Consider the following 11,897-nt stretch of genomic DNA (forward strand, 5'->3'; position numbering starts at 1 on the left):
TAGCCCGGCCGATACGAGGAGCTGGAATGTACCGCACCGGGCTATGCACACGCACTGGGGACACCGTGCGCTCCACTGCATAACACGGTGCCTGCCCGGTCCCTCTCGCTCGCCGGTAAGCACGGGGAGTTGGCGCAGGTCTCCTACCTGGATTCGCCACACTCCCCGTGTCCCCCCCCCCCCCCCCAATACATTTTTGGAGCAGCCTCTCGGGCTTCCAGCCGCGCTGCCGTGCTGCCTCTCTCTGCTTTCGCTGCCTCCAGCTCTGCTTTAGGGCGGCGATATTCCTCTGCTGCTGCTGCCTGTTACCACGCTGCCTGGTCCTCTTGTGGTGGGTGTTTCTGTAAAGATCGTCTTCGGGAGAAAGAGAGAAGGACCAAAGCGCAGCGTGGTAAGCGTTCATAATTTTAATTAAAGAAAGCACTGAACACTGAATCAATACAAAAATAACAAAATGAACGAACGAAACGAAACAGTCCTGTCTGGTGACATACACACGTAACACAAAGACAGAAAATAAACACCCACAAAACACAGGTGGAAAAAGGCTACCTAAGTATGATTCTCAATCAGAGACAACTAACGACACCTGCCTCTGATTGAGAACCATACCAGGCCGAACACAGAAACCAAACATACAAAAACAAACATAGACTTCCTACCCCAACTCACGCCCTGACCATATAAACAAAGATAAAACAAAGGAACTAAGGTCAGAACGTGACATACACGTGTATAATATTTGGGGAACGTTTTGTCTGACTGATTGTGAGACTACTCTCGCTCTGCTTGTCAAGATTTCACACCGATGAAAATAGCGACAAAATTGTAATTTCCTCATGAGACAAGAACATAGAGAAATGGAACACAGAACCTCAGGCACAAACAACAGAATATCAGGCGATATGTTCAGAATAAGGTTTGTGTACATTTGTGTTTATTTAGTGGGTGCTGTTTTATTACATATCATCTCTTTCAGTGAGAGAGAGAGACAGAGACAGAGACAGAGACAGAGACAGAGAGAGAGAGAGAGAGAGAGAGAGAGAGAGAGAGAGAGAGAGAGAGAGAGAGAGACAGAGAGAGAGAGACAGAGAGAGAGAGACAGAGAGAGAGAGAGAGAGAGAGAGAGAGAGAGAGAGAGAGAGAGAGAGAGACAGAGACAGAGAGAGAGAGACAGAGAGAGAGAGAGAGAGAGAGAGACCGAGAGAGAGAGAGAGAGATGAAAGATGAGAGGGTTCACTATGAAGAAATAAACATGAACCTAAAGAGATGTACATGCTTGCTGGTTCTCATAGTCTCCATCCATCATTAATGCAGAAAAGACAAGAAGAAGACACCACACTGAAAGAACTACAAGACGTTGGATTCTGTACAATGTAATACTATTTGTATTTTTAAAAACATTTTTTTTTTTTTTTTTTTGAATAGACCTAAACATTTCAAAACCGTGTGTGCTATACTCTCTGCTTAAATAATGGGTTGTTTATTAAAAGGGACAGTGTGTACTCCACAGGAGGATCAAATAAATGTATACACTTCGCAGATAAATACATGGTAGTAAACAAAAAACAAAACATTTATTTTGTGCTGTTGTGAATAGTACAGCCTTCTAAAAGGAGAACACCAAAGAGGCAACCAGAGGGAAAAAGTTCCCAAAATCACAATTGACGCTTTGTCAACTTTAAGGTCTTTTCTTGTACTTTAAAAGGTCCCATGCAGCCATTATTTTAAATATCTCAATATCAAATCAATTCTGGGTAACAATTAAGTACCTTAGTGTGATGGTTTTTAATTAAAATTGTAAAAAATATGTGCAAAAATAGCTTCTTAGCAAAGAGCCATTTCTCAAGCAATAATTTAGCTAGGACTGTCTGGGAGTGGTCTGAGTGGGGAGGGGAAAACTGAAAACTAGCTGTTATTGGCAGAGAGGTTTGGAACTCTCTTTCTTATTGGTCTATTAACTCATTTACTGACTGGTGATGCCAAAACTCCATCTCACACAAAACAGGCATACATTTCAGGGTGTCTTTTCAAAACAGCTTTTACACTAAAAGGGCATTCGCATCATTATCATCATTTCCACAGTATTATTCCAACATCATACTGTGGAAACATAAAACACAGAAAAATAACTTTTTTGACTGCACTGGGCCTTTAACGCTGACTCTCTCATCAACTCTATCTAATCAACTCTACTCTGTCTAATCAATCTAATCAACCCCAATTAATCCTAATCCTTTATGTTACTGACTTCTTCTAGATAGAAGCATCATACACTACATGTCCAAAAGTATGTGGGGAAAAAAAGTATGCTCGTCAAACTTATTCCAAAATCATGTGCAGTAATATGTTGGTCCCCCCCTTTGCTGCTATAACAGCCTCCACTCTTCTGGGAAGGCTGTCCACTAGATGTTGGAACATTGCTGCTATAACAGCCTCCACTCTTCTGGGAAGGCTGTCCACTAGATGTTGGAACATTGCTGCTATAACAGCCTCCACTCTTCTGGGAAAGGCTTTCCACTAGATGTTGGAACATTGCTGCTATAACAGCCTCCACTCTTCTGGGAAGGCTTTCCACTAGATGTTGGAACATTGCTGCTATAACAGCCTCCACTCTTCTGGGAAGGCTTTCCACTAGATGTTGGAACATTGCTGCTATAACAGCCTCCACTCTTCTGGGAAGGCTTTCCACTAGATGTTGGAACATTGCTGCTATAACAGCCTCCACTCTTCTGGGAAGGCTGTCCACTAGATGTTGGAACATTGCTGCTATAACAGCCTCCACTCTTCTGGGAAGGCTGTCCACTAGATGTTGGAACATTGCTGCTATAACAGCCTCCACTCTTCTGGGAAGGCTTTCCACTAGATGTTGGAACATTGCTGCTATAACAGCCTCCACTCTTCTGGGAAGGCTTTCCACTAGATGTTGGAACATTGCTGCTATAACAGCCTCCACTCTTCTGGGAAGGCTGTCCACTAGATGTTGGAACATTGCTGCTATAACAGCCTCCACTCTTCTGGGAAGGCTGTCCACTAGATGTTGGAACATTGCTGCTATAACAGCCTCCACTCTTCTGGGAAAGGCTTTCCACTAGATGTTGGAACATTGCTGCTATAACAGCCTCCACTCTTCTGGGAAGGCTTTCCACTAGATGTTGGAACATTGCTGCTATAACAGCCTCCACTCTTCTGGGAAGGCTGTCCACTAGATGTTGGAACATTGCTGCTATAACAGCCTCCACTCTTCTGGGAAGGCTTTCCACTAGATGTTGGAACATTGCTGCTATAACAGCCTCCACTCTTCTGGGAAGGCTGTCCACTAGATGTTGGAACATTGCTGCTATAACAGCCTCCACTCTTCTGGGAAGGCTTTCCACTAGATGTTGGAACATTGCTGCTATACCAGCCTCCACTCTTCTGGGAAGGCTTTCCACTAGATGTTGGAACATTGCTGCTATACCAGCCTCCACTCTTCTGGGAAGGCTTTCCACTAGATGTTGGAACATTGCTGCTATAACAGCCTCCACTCTTCTGGGAAGGCTGTCCACTAGATGTTGGAACATTGCTGCTATAACAGCCTCCACTCTTCTGGGAAGGCTTTCCACTAGATGTTGGAACATTGCTGCTATACCAGCCTCCACTCTTCTGGGAAGGCTTTCCACTAGATGTTGGAACATTGCTGCTATAACAGCCTCCACTCTTCTGGGAAGGCTTTCCACTAGATGTTGGAACATTGCTGCAGGGACTTGCTTCCCGTCAGCCACAAGAGCATTAGTGAGGTCAGGCACTGATGTTAAGCGTTTAGGCCTGGCTTGCAGTCGGCGTTCCAAGTCATCCCAAAAGCGTTCGATGGGGTTAAGGTCAGGGCTCTGTGGAGGCCAGTCAAGTTCTTCCACATCGATCTCAACAAAATCTCTTAGGCTTGTGTACGGCTGCTCGGCCATGGTAACCCATTTTATGAAGCTCCCGATGAACAGTTCTTGTGTTGACGTTAGTGAGTGTTGCATCTGAGGACATAATTTTTTTACGGTGCTGTTCTGTGAGCTTGTGTGGCCTACCACTTCGCGGCTGAGCTGTTGTTGCTCCTAGACGTTTCCACTTTACAATAACAGCACTTACAGTTGACCGTGCAGCTCTAGCAGGGAAGAAATTTGACAAACTAACTGGTTGGAAAGGTGGCATCCTATGATGGTGCAACATTGAAAGTCAATGACCTCTTAAGTACGAGCCATTCTACAGTCAATGTTTGTCTATGGAGATTGCATGGCTGTGTGCTCGATTTTATACACCTGTCACCATCGGTGTGGTTGAAAAAAACAAATCCACTCATTTGAAGCGGTATCCACATACTTTTAGCCATGTAGAGTACAGTATATTCTGTATAACGGTCCATCTCTATAGATGAGTAAACACTGCCCCCTTTGGTAGAAAAGTATAAATACATGAAAATGAGGGACATTGTAAAGTTGCCTCTGCTGCTCTGCCATGCCAGGTACAAATGGATGACTGTTATGTAGCTGGTGGTTGGAACGCAGTGTGAGTAGCCTAATACAAAAACACATAACTACAAACCTGTAAAGTCAGGGTGATCTAAAATGAATGGATACATACGCAGAAATAAGATAAAATAATAAATATAAAGAGTCATTTGAATACGCTGCTTCCTTCACTCCAGTTCTGATGAAGCCCCTTTTTTCCCCCAGTGTGACTACAACAACGACGACTAAAAACAAACAGTCAAAAGGTGTGAATATCATCCAGAAGAATAGATAATGAAGCAATTTCTTCAAAGAGATATTACATTTGCCCTCAAAAATGTTTGGATGAAATTATATATTTTTTACACTTAAATTGAAAAAATACTTTTCACATTGAAAGGGAAAATAAATATTACAAACTTTTTGTACTGTACAAGAGATGAAACCAAAATTGGTTGTAAAGTTGTTTGATTTGAAGAGGGATCCTCGTATCATGATGGTTTAAGAGTTACAGAAAAAATCACCCACAATCCCTTGTTATCATCCCCCCTTCAGAATAAGAGTCCCTTCAAAGTTGACCTTGAAGATACCGATTTTCCAATTACGACGAGAAGAAAAATCGTAGAAAAATATGAACAAAGTCACTGCAATCTCTACACAATTAAAAGACCAAATGCCCTTTGAAAATTCTCGTTAAAATCTCCAGAAAAATGGGAGAATGGGGAAAAAAATTCAAATACTTTATTTCAATATTTTTGTTGTTTGGAAGATCCAGTTCAGTTATTTAGGATTTGGCAGTAGAGTGGAAGGGAGAGCGACCGAGAGCATTCTGGGAGTTTTCTGGAGAGTTATGTTTGTTCCCTTCTCCTTCAGTTAAACTCCATTGGCTGGGAGGATCAAAGTTCATAGTTCAAAAGTGAAGCTTGTTCACTCTGGTTGGTTGGACTGGTCCAGTCTGGTGTGGTGTGTGTGTCTGTCTGCAAGGCAGTGCAGTTGGGTGGTGTGAGGGAATGGGGCTCTGAGGTAAACATGTAGGAATGGTGGTGACACAAGGGGACAAGGGAGGGGTGGGGGGCTGAATGTGAGTTGATCTTCCTCAGGCGCCGTGGTAGTTTTGGCCCCCAGCTTGACAGACAGTGGACAGAGAGAGACACAACTTCAGTAACATTACCTCAACATTCCCCTGATCCAACACTCAAGATAAAAAGCGTAAACAGAAAAGACTCCACAAAAGAAGAACCACACGCATGTCGTCACAATGATGAAGGCATTTTAAAAAAAGAGCAGGATGCAGACAGGGAGGGTGGAGCATTGCAGGAGCCTGGTGGAGACAAGGAACGGGTGGGGTCGGAGGGCGAAGCGGAGAGGGAGGGAGGGAATAGAATTGTTAGGGGTGTTCTCTGGCTTCACTGATGTAAACACTGTTAGTTTGAAGGAATGTGTAAATTAAACAAAGCAGGACTCCATGAACACAGGGCTTGAATACAGGGCCTGAACACAGGGCTCCATGAACACAGGGCTTGAATACAGGGCCTGAACACAGGGCTCTATGAACACAGGGCTTGAATACAGGGCCTGAACACAGGGCTCCATGAACACAGGGCTTGAACAGGGCCTGAGGGCTGAACACAGATGCGCCATGAACACAGAACACAGGGGGCTCCATGATGAGGGCTCCATGAACAGGGCTCCATGAACACACATGGCTCCATGAACACAAGGCTCCATGCAACACAGAGCTCCATGAACACAAGGCTCCATGAACAGAGCTCCATGAACACAGGGCACAGGGCTCCATGAACACAGGGCTCCATGAGTTATGAGTTGACACAAGAACACAGGGCCTGAACACAGGGCTCCATGAACACAGGGCTCCATGAACACAGGGCTCCATGAACACAGGGCTCCATGAACACAGAGCTCCATGAACACAGGGCTCCATGAACACAGGGCTCCATGAACACAGGGCTCCATGAACACGGGCCTGAACACAAAGCTCCATGAACACAGGACTCCATGAACACAGGGCCTGAACACAGGGCTCCATGAACACAGGGCTCCATGAACACAGGGCTCCATGAACACAGGGCCTGAACATGGTGGGACCGGGAGGGCACTCTCTCTCCCTGTCTCTACTCCCTGTCTCAGGAGGGGAGGGGAGGGGGTACCGTGTGTGTACATACCACACTGGCAGCTAGATAAACAGCACCAGACTCCGAGGCTACATCCCAAATGGCACCCTATTGAACTACGTTTGACAAGAAACCTAGTCAAAATTAGTGCACTATTTAGAACCTGATCACTTTGTAGGGAATAGGGTGCCATTTGGGATGTAGATGGAGCCTGGGTGCTTTAACTGGACACAAACATGCAGGGCTACAATTAAAACCACATGGGCACCAGTGTTTACAGACCGCGTGCAGAGATGAACAGATTAATGTAGGAATAGGCCTGAGTGAACTGTTATCACTAAATCCACACACTTTGAACTAACATATGCATTGTCCAGTGTCAGTAAATGTATTGAGTTGAAATATACAAGGACATGCAGTTATGAGTTGAACTTGTCCAGTGTCAGTAGCATGTATATTATGAGTTGAACATTGTCCAGTGTCAGTAGCATGTAGTTATGAGTTGAACTACACATATGCATTGTCCAGTGTCAGTAGCATGCAGTTATGTTGAAATATACCAGTGTCAGTAGCATGCAGTTATGAGTTGAACTATACATATGCATTGTCCAGTGTCAGTAGCATGCAGTTATGAGTTGAAATAGTGTCATAGTTATGAGTTGAACTATACATATGCATTGTCAAGTGTCAGTAGCATGTAGTTATGAGTTGAACTATGTCAGTGTCAGTAGCATGCAGTTATGAGTTGAAATATACGTGTCCAGTGTCAGTAGCATGTAGTTATGAGTTGAACTATACATATGCATTGTCCAGTGTCAGTAGCATGTAGTTAGTGCATGCAGTTATGAGTTGAACTATGCATTGTCCAGTGTCAGTAGCATGCAGTTATGAGTTGAACATACATATGCATTGTCAGTGTCAGTAGCATGCAGTTATGAGTTGAACTATACATATGCATTGTCCAGTGTCAGTAGCATGCAGTTATGAGTTGAACTACCAGTGCAGTTATGAGTTGAAATATACATATGCATTGTCAAGTGTCAGTAGCATGCAGTTATGAGTTGAAATATGCATTGTCCAGTGTCAGTGTCAGTAGCATGTCAGTAGCATGCAGTTGAAATATGCATTGTTGAACTGCAGTTATGAGTTGATATATTGTCAGTGTCAGTAGCATGTAGTTATCAGTGTCAGTAGCATGCAGTTATGAGTTGAAATATACTTGTCAGTGTCAGTAGCATGTAGTTATGAGTTGAACTACACATATGCATTGTCCAGTGTCAGTAGCATGAGTTGAAATATACAGTGTCAGTAGCATGTAGTTATGAGTTGAAATATACAGTGTCAGTGCATGTTGTTGAAATATAGTGTCAGTGCATGTAGTTATGAGTTGAACTAGTGTCAGTAGCATGTAGTTATGAGTTGAACTAGTGTCAGTAGCATATGCATTGTCCAGTGTCAGTCAGTTATGAGTTGAACTATATGCATTGTCAGTGTCAGTAGCATGCAGTTATGAGTTGAAATATATGCATTGTCCACAGTTGTCATACAGTGTCATAGTGTCAGTAGCATGCAGTTATGAGTTGAAATATACGTGTCCAGTGTCAGTAGCATGTAGTTATGAGTTGAACTATACATATGCATTGTCAGTGTCAGTAGCATGCAGTTATGAGTTGAAATATACTTGTCAAGTGTCAGTAGCATGCAGTTATGAGTTGAAATATGCATTGTCAAGTGTCAGTAGCATGCAGTTATGAGTGTCAGTTGCAGTTATGAGTTGAAATATACTTGTCAAGTGTCAGTAGCATGCAGTTATGAGTTGAAATATACTTGTCCAGTGTCAGTAGCATGCAGTTATGAGTTGAACTATACATATGCATTGTCAGTGTCAGTAGCATGTTATGAGTTGAAATATACTTGTCCAGTGTCAGTAGCATGTCAGTTATGAGTTGAACTATACATATGCATTGTCAAGTGTCAGTAGCATGTAGTTATGAGTTGAACTATACATATGCATTGTCAGTGTCAGTAGCATGCAGTTATGAGTTGAAATATACTATGCATTGTCAGTGTCAGTAGCATGTCGTTATGAGTTGAACTATATGTTGTCAGTGTCAGTAGCATGTAGTTATGAGTTGAACTATACATATGCATTGTCAAGTGTCAGTAGCATGTAGTTATGAGTTGAAATATACGTGTTGTCAGTAGCATGAGTTATGTTGAACTATACATATGCATTGTCAAGTGTCAGTTAGCATGTAGTTATGAGTTGAAATAGTCAGTAGCATGCAGTTATGATGTATGCATTGTCATGTCAGTAGCATGAGTTGAACTATACGTGTCCAGTGTCAGTAGCATGTAGTTATGAGTTGAAATATACTTGTCAGTGTCAGTAGCATGCAGTTATGAGTTGAACTATACTTGTCCAGTGTCAGTAGCATGTAGTTATGAGTTGAAATATACTTGTCCAGTGTCAGTAGCATGCAGTGCTTTGAACGGGAGGAGGGATTTTATTGTAATGCTGATCATTAAGGCTTTGACTGCATCCTATATGGCACACAGTTCCCTATACAGTACATACAGAGGGTTTTCAGACCGCGTTGATAGTTTCCACATTTTGTCATGTTACAGCCTAATTCTAAAATTATTATATATATATATTTTAAATCCTCATCAATCTACACACACAATACCCTATAATGACAAAGTGAACACAGGTTTTTTTTTTTATGTTTGCAAATGTATAAAAAATACCTTATTTTACAAAAGTATTTGCTATGAGACTCAAAATTGAGCTCAGGTGCTTTTTTCCATTGATCATCCTTGAGATGTTTCTACAATTTATTTTGAGTCCATCTGTGGTAAATTGAACTGATTGGACATGATTTGGAAAGGCACACACCTGTCTATATAAGGTCCCACAGTTTTTATTTTATTTAACTAGGCAAGTCAGTTAAGAAAAAAAATCTTATTTACAAAGACGGCCTACCAGGGAACAGTGCCTTGTTCAGGGGCAGAACAACATATTTTTATCTTGTCAGCTCGGGGATCCTTTCGGTTACTGGCCCAATGCTCTAACCACTAGGTAACCTGCCGCCAGTTGACAGTGCATGTCAGAGCAAAACCAAGCCATGAGGTCAAAGGAATTGTCCGTAGAGCTCCGAGACAGGATTGTGTCGAGGCACAGATCTGGGGAAGGGTACCAAAACATTTCTGTAGCATTGAAGGTCCCCAAGAACACAGTGGCCTCCATCATTCTTAAATGGAAGAAGTTTGGAACCACCAGGACTCTTCCTAGAGCTGGCCGCCCGGCCAAACTGAGCAATCGGGGGAGAAGGGTATTGGCATTGCTCTGACAGAGCCCAGAGTTCTTCTGTGGAGATGGGAGAACCTTCCAGAAGGACAACCATCTCTGCAGAAATCCACCAATCAGGCCTTTATGGTAAAGTGGCCAGACAGAAGCCACTCCTCAGTAAAAGGCACATGACAGCCTGCTTGGAGTTTGCCAAAAGGCACCTAAAGGACTTTCAGAACATGAGAAACTAGATTCCCTGGTCTGATGAAACCAAGAATGAACTCTGAAGAAAACCTGGCACCATCCATAAAGTGAAATATGGTGGTGTCAGTATCATGCTGTGGGGATGTTTTTCAGAGGCTGGGACTGGGAGACTAGTCAGGATCGAGGGAAAGATGAACGGAGCAAAGTACAGAGAGATCCTTGATGAAAACCTACTCCAGAACACTCAGGACCTCAGACTGGAGCGAAGGTTCACTTTCCAACAGGACACGACCCTAAGCACACAGCCAAGACAATGCAGGAGGCTTTGGTACACCCCAAATACAGGTGTGCCAAGTTTGTAGTGTCATACCCAAAGAAGACTCGAGGCAGTAATCGCTGCCAAAGGTGATTCAACAAAGTAAAGGGTCTGAATTTTTATGTAAATGTGATATTTCAGCTTTTTCTTTTTAATAAATTTGTAGAAATGTCTAAAAACCTGTTTTTACTTTGTCATTATGGGGTATTGTGCATAGATTGATGAGGGTGGAAAAAATACAATTTAATCAATTTTAGAACAAGCTTTTGAAAAAGTCAAGGGTTCTGAATACTTTCCGAATGACGAGAGCCCTGCGGGGAATAGGGTGCCCTGTGGGGAATAGGGTGCCCTGTGGGGAATAGGGTGCCCTTTGGGACTCCCTTGACCATGGATCCCTTGATCATAGTCTTTTTGCAGGACCACTTAGCATATCGTTTTAGGGTCCTGATTGCTTTAGTGTGGTGATTAGGGTGGCGACTATAACCATTACACCTAGGACTGGGCGGTATAACAAATTTTACTATACACTGGTATTGATGCACGGACTGGTTTGGGTTTTTACTTTATCTTCTATAACGGTATTTGAATGTTTGGTTTGTTTAATGTGATGCGCCGTGTGTAGCGTAAATTTTTTATAGTTTACTTCACTACTTGAGTCATCTCTCTCTGCTCTCTTTCGCCACGCCTCTCTCTGCTCTCTTTCGCCACGCCTCTCTCTGCTCTCTCTTTCGCCACGCCTCTCTCTGCTCTCTCTTTCCACACAGACCTAGACACCCCTGTCACTCAGGGAGCGCATTTGAAGATTCTCAACCGCCTTTAGTCCGCATGGTCAATGAAGCACATGCAACAATGTTGATGACTACGACGTTGTTTCCACTTTGCTTCTTAATATAAATCCACTAGCATTCTATAACACCTTCTATTACATCTGCAAACAGCTAGTCTATTTTTTCTTAGCAAGTTGCCTAAATCGTGTTTGTGAAAATGCTAATCGCTGGTTAGCTAAACATAGCTAGCTATACAGCCTAAAAATACCAGTGATGGTGTAGACCTAAATCAGCATGTTTCCAAATCAAAGAGGAATAGGTGAAGCATGAATATGTTGGCTACATGAAGTAGCTAAGAGAAAACATTTAATGTAGCCAAAGATTATAGGGTCCCTTAGGAAACACTGACCAACACTTTGGTTCCTACCCTGTCACAATAACTCCTCCCTGGCATTTTCATTCACTGTCATGTTAAACAACACTGTATTCAAAGTGCCCACTATTATCTTCTAACTATAGAATTAGAATAATCATTCTATTTTCATGATTCCAACAGTTCACTTAAGTATTTTGATCTAAATCGCAAGTCAAATCACAATTGCAACATTTGGTTAAAAATAAGGCCTCAACTTTATTTTGCCTAAATCGTGCGGCCCTAGTGTGGAAATAATCTCAAACGAGTGCAGGAAATGCTGAAATAGATGAAAA

General features: G+C 42.7%; 1 protein-coding gene across 1 annotated transcript in view; it reads right to left on the minus strand.

The window, feature by feature from the left end:
- Window positions 1-399: 399 nt before the first annotated feature.
- LOC115128830 (protein 4.1-like) overlaps window positions 400-11,897 on the minus strand; it is a 134,629-nt gene continuing 123,131 nt past the window's right edge. Inside the window, exon 20 of the mRNA XM_065018034.1 lies at window positions 400-5,603. The gene's annotated coding sequence lies outside the window, so the exon portion shown is untranslated. The remainder of the gene's footprint in view (window positions 5,604-11,897) is intronic.

This window comes from Oncorhynchus nerka, linkage group LG4 (assembly GCF_034236695.1).
Source record: "Oncorhynchus nerka isolate Pitt River linkage group LG4, Oner_Uvic_2.0, whole genome shotgun sequence".
Taxonomy (NCBI): domain Eukaryota; kingdom Metazoa; phylum Chordata; class Actinopteri; order Salmoniformes; family Salmonidae; genus Oncorhynchus; species Oncorhynchus nerka.